Source organism: Nicotiana sylvestris, chromosome 11, assembly GCF_000393655.2.
Source record: "Nicotiana sylvestris chromosome 11, ASM39365v2, whole genome shotgun sequence".
NCBI classification, from domain to species: domain Eukaryota; kingdom Viridiplantae; phylum Streptophyta; class Magnoliopsida; order Solanales; family Solanaceae; genus Nicotiana; species Nicotiana sylvestris.
The window spans coordinates 133,870,684-133,877,089 of NC_091067.1; positions in this window are offsets into that span (position 1 = coordinate 133,870,684).

Consider the following 6,406-nt stretch of genomic DNA (forward strand, 5'->3'; position numbering starts at 1 on the left):
AGCAAGCATAAGCGTACAGATGTTATACTTCCCAAAAAACAAGTTAAGATAGTGCACCAAAGTTAAACAGTGTTCCCACATAAAACATGGTCCATAATTAACCTAAAGGTACTTTAGACCTAAGAATCTTAGTTATGGAAGTCTAACAGAGACATAGTCAGGAGAACAACAATAACAACATGATAGTAGGCATGATCCACGACAACTTAACATGCAGAGTATACACAAGGGTTCTAGAATCTGAAGAACTCATGATAGGAAGACATTTGACTTAGTTAATGGAAAAGACATACTTAGAAGTTTTAGGCAAACACCAAAGAATGCAGGATTGAACAAACTCACAGTATAGTTCTCAGCCACAGAGCAACATGTATGACTAGAACATTTAGACAACAATAAGCTCATAATGTCCATATAAACATAAAATGGAAAAATAGTGGAGTAAACTTAAAGGATGCATCAAAAGAAATTTGTTAGAACAAGTTATGAGCAAAAATTAATCCCTTAAGGGTTTCAATACAAGGATCTCAGGCAAGGCATGAGCAAAGACTCGCAACAAACAATAGGTGACCTGAACAGCAGAGCAGGTTACGAAATTACTCAAACTGAACCTAACTAACATATATTAAAATCTAGACAGGCTGCGACACCAAGAAATTCAAAACTGCATAATAGCTTCAAAAGCAAGTAGGATTGCAAATTAAAATAACACAATACTAAAGATCAATCAACATGAACATACATAACACTGAATGCAAGCAAAAGAAAAATAGGATTGCAAGATTTGAGGTACTCATCAGTTTATAAATGAAGAAGTAAGTAAAAGAGGGAATCAAGTGTCGGGGGTGATTCGATCAGCAGTAATAGAGAAAGAAAAGCAGGATTCCCAAAATCTCAGTGCGTCAGAGTTCCCAAGGGTTTCTAGTGAACCCCAGACAGTGCTCGCACTGAGAAAAGAGAAACAATCGAATTTCGGTGGCCTTGGCTTTCAGCCGGCCAAGGGCTCAAAATAAAGAATAGTAGAATAAGTGAGGGTGAGAGAGTAATAGCAGTAGTTAATTAATGATCATTGAGAGCTTCAAAGGGAACGAGGAAGGGGTTTACGTAGTGGCAAATTAGACGAACAAAACAAGGAATGACAGTTGATTAAACACAAAAAGAAAAGAATATATCCTATGCATACTCGAATCAGTAAAGAAAGCAAGAATTTCAAAGCCTAGTTGGAATCAGACTCAGGGCAAATTGTTCACAAGCCCTAATCACGATGGAATCAATGGAGATATGCCATAAATAAGAAGAAATTTCCTCTTTCTGAGTGTATAAAACCACAATTGCACTCAGAACCATAGAATCAAAGCCAAATCAGTGAGAATCGAACTTGTCATAAGTATAATGGTAGCGAAAGTTACCATAAATGAATGATAATAGCAGAAAAAGGTAAGTAGAATTCGCGTATGAACACGTTTGAGCAAGGGCGATGGGGGATCTTTTAGGTCGGGTAGGGTTTGGTCTCTGAGGGAGAAGAGAGTAGGCGAGGGCGGTTGTGGAGAGATAAGTGGTCTCTAGAGATTGGTCATAGGGATATAAGGAGAATGGGGGATTTATTATGGGTCGTTGATCATTTTAAGATCAATGGCCAAGATCGAATAGGACAGAGCGGGTTAAATGAAGGGGTCGCGACCGAGTTAAAAGGGGTCATTTTGTTTGGGCTTGGTTTGGGTCATGGGGTATTGGGCTAATAACTTGGGCCAAATTTGGTCCGAAATTAGCCCTATGTTGGGGCTATAAATTAAATATAAAAAATATTTTTAAAATAAATAATAAAAAATAATTAATAAATAATAAAATATTACTCAGACAATAAAATTATTATAAATAATAGATTAACATTATAAAAAATATAAAAATACTATTTTAGCATGAATAATGTAATTATATTTAGAATATAGGCTATTATTGTAAAATTATATAAATAGCTCAAAAATGCAAATATAATTATATGAAACGAAGTAAAAATATTATAAAATATATATGCCGATGTAAATAATAAACTGAATGATTAAGCCATCACAAAGTAATTTGAAAGGGTAATTAATAAATATTTGAACAATTTAAATGCAAGAAAATCAGTTTTAAAGCCTTAAAACTTATGGAAATATTATAGTAAATACTTATGTGACTCTTGTAAATTGGTGATGATTCAAAAAGGATATCTTGAAAATATTCGATGTTAGGCAAAGGGAAAGAGTCCTTCAGACACGCCTTGTTTAGATTCTTATAATCTACACACATCTTAAGCTTATTTTATTTTTAGGCACGACTAGTACGTTAGCTAACCAATCCGGGTATTTAACTTACCGGATCGAACCTAGTTTCACAAGTTTAGATACCTCGTCTTTGATGAATGCTTGTTTGATCTCGTACTATGGCCTTCTCTTCTACTTAACTGGGTGGAACTTTGGATCCAAGCTCAATTTGTGAGTTGTTACCTCCGATGGAATCCCTATCATGTCTAGATGGGAGTAGGCGAACCAATCGGTATTAGCTTTAAGAAAATCAATAAATTTTTTCCTAAGCTCGGGGGCTAATCCCGTGCCCAGGTATACCTTTCGATCCGATAGGTGCTCGATTAATATAACCTACTCCAACCCTTGATCGTCGATTTGGTGGCGTCAGTCTCATTGGGGGCTATGAAAGATCTCAGGATGTTGTAATCATCCTCATCGTACGCTCCGTGCTCCTTCTATTTTTTCGGCTCGGTTGAGGCCGGTATCATTGATTTCTATTTATTTTTTTTTCTTTGGTCGGTTCCCTGCTTTTTGATATTGAAACCGCGGGCACCGAGATTACTTCATCGACAATGAAATTTCCTTTACAGTCAACTGTTCTCTGTAGACTGTTTTGTCTCCTTTAGGAGTGGGAAATTTTAGTGCTTGATGTAAGTTCGAAGGCACCGCTCTCATGTATTGAACCCATGGCCTTCTGAAAAAGGCAATGTACCTCATATCCTCTTCGATCACGTAGAACTTTGTTTCTTGGGTGGTCCTCGTAGTGTTTACCGGTAAATTTATCTCACCCTTCATGGTCTCGCATGCAATGTTGAATCCTTCAATACCCGGACTGCCTGTACGATTTGATCCTGCAACCGTGGTTGTTCTATGACCCTCGATCTTATGATGTTAGCCAAGCTACCTGGATCAATCAACACACGTTTAACGCGAGATTTATTGATAAGTACGGATATTACTAGTGCATTATTGTGAGACTGGACGATGTTCTTGGCGTCTTCATCGCTGAACGAGATGGCTCCTTCGGGGACGTAATCCCGTTTTTCTCTCGTGATAGAAACTTTGGTGCGTTTTATCATTGGCCATTAGGAGACATCAACTCCCCCAATGATCATGTTGATTACATCTTATTCGACCTATTTGTGGCGTCCTTGTTTCTGAAATGGTTTTTGGCTCGCTCGCTTAGGAATTCTCGAAGGTTCCATTGTTGAACAATCGAGCTACTTCTTCTCTTAGCTGTTTACAATCTTCGGTCCAATGACCATGAGTACCGTGGTATTTACACACCAAGCTATATTCTCTCTGGGGGGGGGGTTGGACTGCAGTGGTCTGGGCCACTTAGTCTCTTTGATGCTTCCTATGGCCGACACTATACTTTCAACATCCATGTTGAAATTACACTCCGAGCGACTCTGTGCTTCCCTACTCCCGAGCGACCTATCAAACCTGCTATTGCTCATCAGGCCCCGATTGCTCGATCCTCGATCATTTCTCTTGTCGTTCCTTATTAGGTGGTGCCCAAATCGGTTTCCCCTCTGATCCGCGTCGTATGGCTGGTATCAATCTCGGACCAGCCTCGACTCTTAATCGATGATTCTTTTAGACCTGTCATCGGTTTTGATGGGGTAAACATACCCCGAAAGGGCCCCGAGTTGGTCATCCTCGACTCTAATATTCGATTGATACCTATTATGGGCATCAGCCCCGGTGATTTCCGGGTACTGTACCAAGTTTTGCTTTAGCTGCTGAGAGCCTCAGAACTTCGGGGGTTGAGCCCTTGAGTAAATGCTTGAACAACCCAATCATCTACGACCGGGGATAGATTGGTCTGTTCCTTCTGGAACCTCGACACGAACTACCTAAGCATCTCTTTAACCCTCTACATGACCTTCAAAAGGTTAAACTTCCTTGTCTCGACCTTGATGACACTGGCATGGGCCTTTACGAAAGCATCTGCAAGCATAGCAAATGAGTCAATAGAATTCGGAGGCAAGTTGTGATACCATATTATTGTTCCTTTGGACAAGGTTTTCCCAAATTTTTTCAGCAATACTGACTCAATTTCGTCATCTTCCAGGTCATTCCGTTTCATTGCACATGTATATGAGGTTACATGCTCATTTGGATCTATGGTCCCATTATACTTGGGAATGTCGCGCATTCAAAACCTCTTCAGGATCGGCTTCAGTGCCGCGCTCGGGGGGCAAGGCTTCTGAATGAACTTTTTGGATTCCGGCCCCTTAAATATCGATTGTGCTCTCGGGATCTGATCGACCCCAGAGTATTATGTTTCCACCTTATTGTCATCGGCCTTTTATCTTTTTCTCTCCAGACTCCACCCGTTTTGTCAATACTTCGAGCATCTTCATCACCTCGAAAGTTTCTCTAGGTCCGAATTCACTCGATTCTACGACAACTTGTTCATCCATTCGACTATTTTCCTAGGACTGCTCGAGCTCAACCATGTTAGGGGCGTGACTCTGGTTCTGTAACTGTGCTATCACCGCTTGCTGAGATTGCAACATTTCGAAAATCAACTGCAGGCTCACCCCATCACCTTTATCTTTGGGTGCCTCTCGAGCCGCTGGTTGGGGTCCCTCGCGGATGTTGTTTTCGAGATTAGTCGATAGATTGATGTTGATGGCAACCTGTGAGTTAGCATTGACAAGGTCAGCAACTGGGACACCATTGGGATCAGTAGGGACACATCATTGTTAGGTATCACATTATTGTTCTCGGCATGATAGCTTAACTCAGCGTCAACGTTCAAGTGAGCAGACTGAGAATTTAACATCCTTAGGCTAACTTGGAATCAAAACCTCAAAGAACAAGCGTAAAACAGGGTGTGTTATGGAGATCGTATCAAATCACCACTATTATTTTTGGCCCCATAGTGGGCGTCAAACTGTTTATCCTAACAAATGGGTAACAATTAAATTTGTAAGCGATTTAAAAAATATGTGATTTAATTCAATATGAATGATGTAAGAACAACAAGTAATTAAGTTAAAGATAAAATGAACAATCAAACCAATTATAATATGATGATCAAGCCTGATCTTAAGTTGAACACTGAAATTCGGCCTCGATCGGACCCTCGATATAAGCTTTGTTGATACCTAATTTTTCCCTCGTATTTTTTTAAAAACATATATATACTTTCAAAATAGCATATTTCCATCATCATTTAGTTTACAAACTTATACAAACATTTTCCATAATTTTTAGAAGCTCTAAATTAATTAATTTCTGCATTTTATTATATAAATATTCAATAATTATCCTTCAAATTATTTTTTTATGATGATTTAATCATACAAACTTATTATTTACACCAAAATGTATGCTTTTAAATATTTTACTTCATTTTTCATAATTACATTTGCATTTTTAGGCTAATTGCACATTTTTGCAATAATAGCCTATATTCATGTACAATTACATTATTTGTGCCAAAATAGTTTTTTATATTTTTATAATATTAAGTTATTATTTTCAATCATTTTAATACACAAATAATACTATTTTTTATTTATTAATTACTTTTATAAATTACCTTTTGATAAATATTGGGTACTTAAATAACAGCCCCACTTTTAAACCATTTTTAGACCAAATAAATGGCCCAAAACTCTCAAAAACCTAGCCCAAATACCCCAGCCCAAACCAGATTATCCCAACCCTCTAAACCCAGCCAGTAACCCATTTAAACGACCCAACCCAACCCTTTTTAAATCCTAGCCGTTGATCTCTAAGATCAACGACCCACATCTAATTCACCTCTTTAATTAACCCATTACCCCCAAACCCTATTTATTCCCTCTAACCCGCCGCCCCTAAACACTCTCCACTCCCCCTTCTTCAACTAAACCCTAATCGCCCCCCTAAAACCTTCTCCTAATCCCACTGAATATGGGATTCGATTGCCATTTATTTCCATATCTGACCCCCTTTTGATATTGGTTGTTCTCTTATGGTATTACTTTCTCATGACAAGCAAATTTCTTCCTAAAAACTAGGGTTTACATCTCTTAAATTGATAATTTAGACTTATTTATATATTCACTTTCCTTTTTTATTACTTAAATCACCCCGTTAATGTTTGATTTTTACTATTA